Source organism: Furipterus horrens, unplaced genomic scaffold, assembly GCF_987537825.1.
Source record: "Furipterus horrens unplaced genomic scaffold, mFurHor1.1.pri manual_scaffold_17, whole genome shotgun sequence".
Lineage (NCBI taxonomy): Eukaryota > Metazoa > Chordata > Mammalia > Chiroptera > Furipteridae > Furipterus > Furipterus horrens.
In genome coordinates, this window is record NW_028327187.1 from 93,917,935 (window position 1) to 93,926,696 (window position 8,762).

The 8,762-nt window shown below is 37.8% G+C and overlaps 1 pseudogene; it reads left to right on the forward strand.

The window, feature by feature from the left end:
* Positions 1-2,371: 2,371 nt before the first annotated feature.
* Positions 2,372-4,690, forward strand: LOC149991614 (serine/threonine-protein phosphatase 4 regulatory subunit 3 pseudogene; annotated as a pseudogene).
* Positions 4,691-8,762: the final 4,072 nt, after the last annotated feature.

The following is an 8,762-nucleotide window of genomic DNA, read 5'->3' on the forward strand; positions in this document are numbered from 1 at the left end:
TAACAACAAAACCAACAAAAAGTAACAATCTTAGGTAGGTAGAACTACTGAAGCAAAAAAGGGCATTGTTCTACTTCCCAAACCAAACAAGACAGGAATTGAAAGAATCTACTGCAGAAACAACAATAAGAAATGCAGGCTTAAGGCTCTTTTAGATTGTAAAGAGATCCTAGTTAACCTAGTTAAGATAATGGGACCTTAATGGGCCTAACGGAAACTCCATGTGATAAAATTGTGAGAACACAGAGACTTGTGCTGATTGTCTCTCAGAGGATGAAACCTGACAGGAGATTCAGACAATTGACAAGTATTACAATTGCTTCTGATAGAAACGTTAATATAACCACAGCAGAGGAAAAATATTGGGCCTTAGCATGCGTGCCATTATTGTTATTACATATTTACATATTCCCTTTTGTTGAGACAGTAGTTTTAAACTAGTATGTATATCAATTTTTTGTATTAGTCATGTGTTAACACTTATGCCTAAGCATTATTTATAATTTGCAAATGTTTCTAAACCAGAAGATCTTGGTATTGATTTGGATTTTCTCATGAAATGACTGTCATTTGCATTCAATTCCCAAGTGCCCCACCTATCCTGTCCCGGGAAATATTCCTGTGCTATAATCTCCTGGAGGCGACACTGCAAGACAGGTGTGTGAAAGAGTTTTTCTGTGTCTACCAAAGAATTGTCACACACCTCCAATGCTATGTAAAATGAAGTGACTGTTACAAATAGGACTCTCTTCAAGTCCAAATGTGCTTGATGTGACCCAATTCTCAATTTTTCCCTTGCAATAGCAGGGTTAATGTTTTGGGGAAAAATTTTTTAAAGAAAACTGCAGAACTTGCTGCTACATCAAAAATCAACTTAGTTACTATTAAAATTATATTTAATAGAGTTGCCATATACAAGCTTCTATTTTTCAGTTGGCTACACACAGATGTGGATCTAAAGGAGGAAGTGTGTGACTTTCATCTTCTCTTGATAATTTTATGTTGATTACAAATTATATAGATGGAAGGAATGTGAAATAAAGTGTAATGAAGGCCAAGAAAAGAAGGGGATAGCATAGTTCAGGGGCTGAGAAAACCAATTCTGGACTCAGAAAGATGTGTTCAAATCAGAGTTTTTCAACTTATTAGCAGTGTGACCTTTGGTGATTTATTTTAACTTCTCTAAATGTGTTTCCTGATATTAAAAGAATGATTAATACCCCTATATCACTAAATTATTATGAAAATTAAGGATATAAAACTTCTTGTCACAGTGTCTTGAACATATAAGCACTCAAGTATATTTGATCATTTATAATATTACTTTTATTTATAATAATAATGAGCACTCAAGTATTACTGACTAGTTATTGTGGTTGTTATTATTACCATATTTATTAAGAAATAAAACAACTGACCTGTGATATTCAGCAGTCATTCTTAGCTAATTTCAACTGTTTCCTTCTGGTCCACTCCTTTCTTAAGAATGAGGAATGTGGAAATAGACTACAAGAGTTGAGAAAAAAATGTCCCCACTTTCTCTAAAAGAGAGCGCTTCAGAGTGAGCTGAACAGAGTGAAGGGGTTTCCAAGTCCCTCCCTCCCCAGAGGACAGATAAGTGAGTGATACAGGTTTAGGTCAGCCTTATGAACAAGACGCAAGTACGGATCTCTGACTATTGCTAATGGTTCACAGCTCACTTGTTACTGCTTCTTTTGGGGTGGGAGAAAGGAGTATTTTAAACCTAGGATGTCAGGTGTGGACTCGATAAGGACAGACATAAGTGATTACGCTTTCCTTTGTCTAAGGTCCTAAGTGTCCACCCCCAGACACCTGATGAATGAAAATGTTTCTCGGGGGTAAAACATATCACAGGAAGAAGTTTACTTTGCTCTAACTCCTAAACTTCCATTTGTAAGCTGGGTGGCAACTCGCATTATTACGTATACATCATTCGTTTTGAGTCGAATCCTGGGAGAATCATCAGGATCTTGCCATCACCGAAGCTTTGCTAGACAGAGGTGAGCAGGCTGAGAGTATCTCTGTATCGAAGCACATATTAAGAAAGAGTATGGGAGAGCAAAATGGAAGGAGGGGAGCTAGAGAAAGAAGTTAGATGTAGTGGGGCTTTGGGGAACCCTACTGACCTCAGGAGCCGCCAGCAATCCCTGTGATCCTGCCCACGAGCCACCATCTTCTGAGATTCCTCCAAAGAGCCCTGAGCCGCCATTTTCTGTGACACCCCACCCACCCACCAGCCACCTCGGCCACCGTAGCAAGTATAAAGGCGGAAGTTACCATAGATACTGCGGATTCCTCCGTTGAGACCCGGTGTCAATAGCCGTACTGAAGTGAACTGTCCTAGATGGCCATGGCAGACACAGAGAGTCACCTAGTAAAACTTTATGCACTTAATGAGTATGATCAATGGGATAAAGTAGGCCAAGGGTTTCTCATTTTGGTTGACTCAGAATCGCAGGGCGTGTCTCTATTAGTTACCTCAGAGTCTAGCGGCTCGCTGCTCCTTAAGTCTAACATACAACCAGACAAGCTCTACCAGAGACCAAAGGACACTATAATTGCTTGGTTTGAAACAGAGAACCGTGGAATGGCGTTGAGTTTCCAAAACGCAGCAAGTTGCAGTACGATCTGGGAAGACATTTGCCGCATTCAAGGTAAAGACCCTTCGGTTATTGTTACACAAGACCTCTTAGATGATACAACAGTAGAAACTTATAATGTGTATGAATTACCTGACTGTGAACTCAGTCAACTTGAACAAATTGCTAGTACAGTTTCCGTGGCTTACACTTCACTTGTCCTTAAGGAAAAGCTGGCCTTGCTCTTGCAAAATGAGAACTATATTAAAAAACTACTGGGGCTGTTACCCACTTGTGAGAACCTGGGGCACACAGAAGGCTTATACTACTTGCATAAGATTATTAAAGAAATCTTATTCCTCGACAAAATACCTCTGTTTGAGATCATGTTTTCGGATGAATGTATCATGAATGTGGTGGGATGTCTTGAATATAACCCTGCTTTGCCTCAGCCAACAAGGCATCGGGAATTCTTGACCCAAAATGCAAAGTTCAAGGAAGTTGTACCAATGGCAGCCTGTACACTTACACAAAAAATACACCAAACCTACAGGGTACAGTATATTCAAGACATTCTTTTGCCTATGTCATTTGTGTTTGGAGAGAATTGCCTTTCTGCTCTTAAACAGTTTATTTACCTCAAGAAGATGGAGATAGTCTACATGCTGCAGACAGATAATAACTTTTTGCCTCAAGTTTTCTCACAGTTAACGGCACATTCTACTAATGTTGATAGACGACGTGAACTGATATTGTTTCTCAAAGAGTATTGTACGTTCACTCAGACTTCAAAGCATGAAAACCACTATGCACTATTCAATTCATTAATACACATGGGAATTCTTCCTGCTCTTAAAGCTGTAATGATCCTGAATGATTTGCAAATAAGGTCAGCTTTTATTGACATATTTGCTCTCTTAGCGAAGCATAGTCCATCCATGATCTGCAAATTCATAGTAGAAGAAGCCCAGCAGAATGAAGATGACAACTTTCTCAATTTAGTAATTGAACAAATAATCTCTGATCCTGATCCTGAGCTAGCAGATGCTTCTCGTTTAATGGAAATTCTTTGTAGTCTACTTGATCCAGACATGTTAATAACATCTCAGTATGAGACAAGTATATTTCTAAAGTTCTTCTATAAACAATGTATGCATAACTTCATAGCACCACTTGTGGCTGCTACCTCAGAAGGTACATTTGAAGAAGATAATACATTCAGACCTGACAAAAATTGCTTCAATAATTACCAAACAGCACAACTGCTTAGCTTAATTTTGGAGATGCTCACATTTTGTGTGCAACATCACACACATTACATAAAAAGCTATATTGTGAGGAAAGACTTACTAAGAAATATCTTGATCCTGATGAGATCGAAGCATACGTTCCTGGTCTTATGTGCTCTTCGTTTTATGAGAAAGATGATTAGCCTTAAAAGTCATGCTTATAATGATTACATCATCAAGGGAAATCTTTTTGAGCCAGTTGTAAATGTTCTTCTGGATAATGGAACTCGGTACAACATGTTGAATTCAGCTATTCTTGCACTGTTTGAATACATAAGAGCAGAAGATATATATTCTCTCACTGCATATATAGTTAAAAATTTTTATCAAAAACTTGCATGGATTGAGTATGTTCAGACATTCAAAGGTTTGAAGTTTAAATATGAACAAGAGAAAAGGCGAAGAAGCCAAGAACGGAAGAAATTTTATATGAAGCTAAAGAGTGAAATATTTTTCAGAAGTGCCAAAGTCTTGGAGGAGAAAGATGTCTGTTTTAACGAAAATATAGAGGAAGGAGAAGCAGGAATGCCAGCACTGGAAGGTGATTTTCAAGATGATGATAGATTTATGGACACTGAAAAAACAAAAGAAAATGAAGACAAGACAAATGTGCCTGAAAGAACATCATCTGGTGAGTACAAGTATACCTTTTCCCATTATTCTGATACTGCTCCTGAAATAGATACCACAACTAGTAGTACCATAATGAGATTAGTGAATTTTCCAGGTGATGATGAAGAAGAGGAGGACGAGGAGGACAACAAGGACGAGAAGGAGGACGAGGAGGACGAGGAGGATGAGGAGGACGAGGAGGACGAGGAGGAGGGGGAGGACAAGGACAAGGAGGAGGAGGAGGACAAGGACAAAGAGGAGGACGAGGACAAGAAGGAGGAGGAGGACAAGAAGGAGGACGAGGATGAGGACAAGGGGGAAGAGGAGGAGAACAAGGAGGAAGATGAGGAGGAGGAAAAGGAGGAGGAGGAAGAGGAGGAAGAAGGAGAAGAGGAAGAAGGAGTTGGAGGAGAAGGGGAAAAAGAAGAAAGAGAAGAAGAGCATACAGTGCTGAGGAAAAGACCACGTCTTAACCTGTAAAATCTGTATGAGAGACCCTTAACATCATTAAAGTCTATTAAAATAAGATGCTAAATGTTATTATTTAGAAGGGTTTAATTCTGTAACCAAGCTTATGAGAATATTTTTAAAAAGAAAGACTAACCAGAACCTGAATGATAACTTCTAGACAAGAAAAGTTTGTTTAGAAGGGATGGGGGAACAGGTTGATAATATAGTATCAATGTAGTTTTGTTCCAGCAGTGTAATTATAAACAATTGTTAGCAGTATAATTCCATAACCTGTAACATTACTTGCCCCAAACCACTGGTTATGTTTTTTTTCCTTCAGTTGTTTTCTTTGAAACAAAAATTTATGTTTATGCTTATATGGAAACAAAGTCAATGGGAACAAAGAATAAATTTTTGTGTGAAAATTTAACAAAAAATTCAGCTTTAAGAGTACTTGTGTGGAAGTAATTTTCAGTATGCATTTCCATGAATAAAAAAAGGAAGCTGGATTCAAAATGTGCAGTTATGAATGTATCTTTTTCCAGAGATAAGAGATGCCAAAAACCAGTTCAATACTATTCTAAAAGGGTGTTCTCTAGGACCTTGGGAGTAGGTAGAACAGAATGCTTTCAACTTGGAAGTCATTTCCTGATTCATTAATAAAGCCCTGTGTCTGACTTCAGAGAGGCAGGTAAACTTTACAGTGCAGATTACAAAAAAATAGTGCTAAATGAAGTAGCACTGAATATCTAGAAACCATTTTGGATAAGTAAAAGGTTATTTAGGTGTCAAATTCCACATACAGTACATGAAATTTTTTTTCTTTTCTATAAACAAACACCTTGTAATATGAAAGGTTCCTTGTTAAAGAGTGAAAGCAAAAGAATGCCTAAAAATAAATTCTAACAAAGACTTAAAAGGTTTTATTTTTATAGGAGCAAGTTAACTGGGTCCATTTATCCTGGATTAGTTTAAACTGAAGCAGTCTCTCATGTTTTGAAGACTTTATGATTAATTTCAATTTTATCCATTATTTTATCAAGATGAGCTGTCTGTGTATATATAGTTTTCCAGAAGACAGATGTTTAAGTTTGTATTCAAAATACCACCGTAATTCCTTTGTACCATTTGGTGATGCTATTCATACAGAACTATAAAATTCAGGAATTAAAAGTGACCCTCTAATTCCCAAAATAAGATCAGTTAAAATGTACTATTGTGCCAATAGGAGACACATCTCGTGCAAAATTAAGAGACTGTTGTGTAAGAGCTATAAAAAGAGTGTATTCCTAAAACAAATAATTATTTCATCAGTGTAGACATGACTTCAAGAGATGCCATCAGGCATTACTGAGGACATGATGCAGCAAGGCAACTGCACTGTAATGGAATCGTTCAAAGTCAAGTATGTAAGTCTGTAAAAAAAAGGCAGTTTGAAAACTATGCTGTTTTCCTTCTGACTAGACTTTCATAGAGGATGTTATCCATACCCAGTACACACATTTGCATGCATACACAGAGTTTTGCTTCGAGGAAAATATACTTCACTATTCGTTTTGGTGGGCGTAGCAGAGCAGTTATTTACATCTAGACGGAGGAGAACAATTTTTTGACACTCTTTCTGCTCATTTTCTTTCCTTCAGCTAGTTTTAATTGGCTATAAAAATGAACATTATAGGATTAAAAAATGAATATTTGCATTATTGTTGTATTGTCCCCAGTGAGATTGTAAGGCAAGATGAGGGAGAGCATAAGTGCAATGGAAAGTGAAAAAAATTAAAAGGACAGGCATTCTATTGAGCTGTGTAACCTCTACGAGCCCTTTTCTAGTCTCAGCTACTTAATGTTAGGGAAACAACATGACAAGCAGAACGGTGCAAAGCCAAATTGCCCATCAGATGGCACGACCTACTATTAAGGGAACGTTTAAGAGGGCAACAAAACACAGAAGAGCCATCCTTCCTGCCTGCACACTGAGTGCAAAATTGACCAAAATGTTCAGTCTCTCTAGATGTTGTATGGGAGAAAATACCATGTTAAAAATGTTCATTTTCCCCTAAGTTTTTAAGAAGTAATTTTAAAAAGACAAACCTTGAATTATTTATTTATGAAAAGAAGAAACAGTTTGGAATGGCCCTGTATTTACAATAACATTCAGATAAGCATTTTTTTAGAGGTGCCTTGAATTCGACAAGTTTTTGCTTTATTACATGGCTTTCAGTAATTTTTATGACTTAGTGACTTTCTAAACACATCAACAAGAGGAGGGTGATGTAACAGATAAAGCAAAAGGTTCATATTCAGATATCCGTTGATAACAATGCAGACTCTGGCACCAGTTTCATGACCTTAGACAATTTATTGATTTTCTCCTCTAGCCACAATTTCGCCATCTTGCCTTAAAAATTAGAAACTATATGTTAATTACCAAGAACACAGTACTTAATAAATTGCTTTTAAAACTTACTATCATCAGCCATAACAGCATAATCATTTCCAAGAAATGGGGGAAACAACAAGGTATATGCATTTATATTATACCATGCTCATAAAACCATATTTTATATTCTGGATTAAATTGATAGCAACATGATAAATAAAAATTTAATGAGTTCAGGTCTGGTTGGCGGACAAGTTTACATGTATGCCCTAAGTTTTCAAAAGAAGTCTATACAATTTTCTATTCCTTTAGTCCTTGTTTAATGACCAAAATGTAGGGCTTCTTAATCTCATCACTATTTACATTTGGGGCCAGACAATTCATTGTTGCAGAAGGCTTTCCTGTGTACTTTAGGATATTCAGCAGCATTCCTGACATATACAGACTAGAAGCCAGCAGCACACCTGCAACTGTGACAACTAAAATGTATCCAGAAGAAGTTAAATATCCCTCAAGAGGACAAAGTGACCCTTATTATGAATCCAGTTTAAAGATGTGTGGAGCTTGATTCAAGGACTTCTCTTACATCCACTTAGCCAAGTCACTTTCTCTTTTCACTCCTACCTAAAAGACAAAGTATATATAAGGGTCGGGTGTATAACGCACTTTCATAAAAACAGAATAGACTTTGCTTGGAATTACAGAGATCCTGGTTCTGCATTTCATTTTAAGTACTACTGTTACCAAGCAAAAAGGGACTCATTCGTGTGGCACCTTAGGTGCATTATCCAAAAAATTAGTGTTGAGAGAAACAGGTCTTTATTTTACAATATTCCAACCTTGAGGGTCCTGGGAGTGCCTCAGCTTGGAGCCCTGTTCTGCAACATGGCACATGTTTTCATGGACTGTTTTATGGAGGCTGATGACATTGTACCCCAGATCCTGAAGGAGACAGCTGAAATATAAGGGGTGGGGAACTTCTGGGCATATTTTTGGCTTCTAATCTTTTGGGGAGCAAGGGAAGTGCTGCGTCCCTTGAGAGAATAGAGCTCTGAGCTGAAGTGCTCACAGCCCTCCCCAGGTTGGAGTATTGTAAATAAAGAGCTGTTTTCCTCAACACTAGTTGTTGGGTTTTACACCAAGGTGCCACATGAAAGAACCCCCTTACTGTTTCGCTCAGTAACACCATGACACACTTAACATCATGATCCTTTTCCCAAGACTGCCCACCCTTCTTTTAAATCCTGACCCAGAACTTCCTATGTGACCTCATCTCTGATTCCTCCCACTATGAGCTACATTTGCCAGTTTTCCATATTGTTTACATTCTTTTGGCTGCCATTTTTAGTTAGGGAAAGAGTTTCCATCACAAGGGATTTCCAGGGAAGGCCTTCATCTCCTCTGGCTACATGCTGAGTCAGGCTATATCCT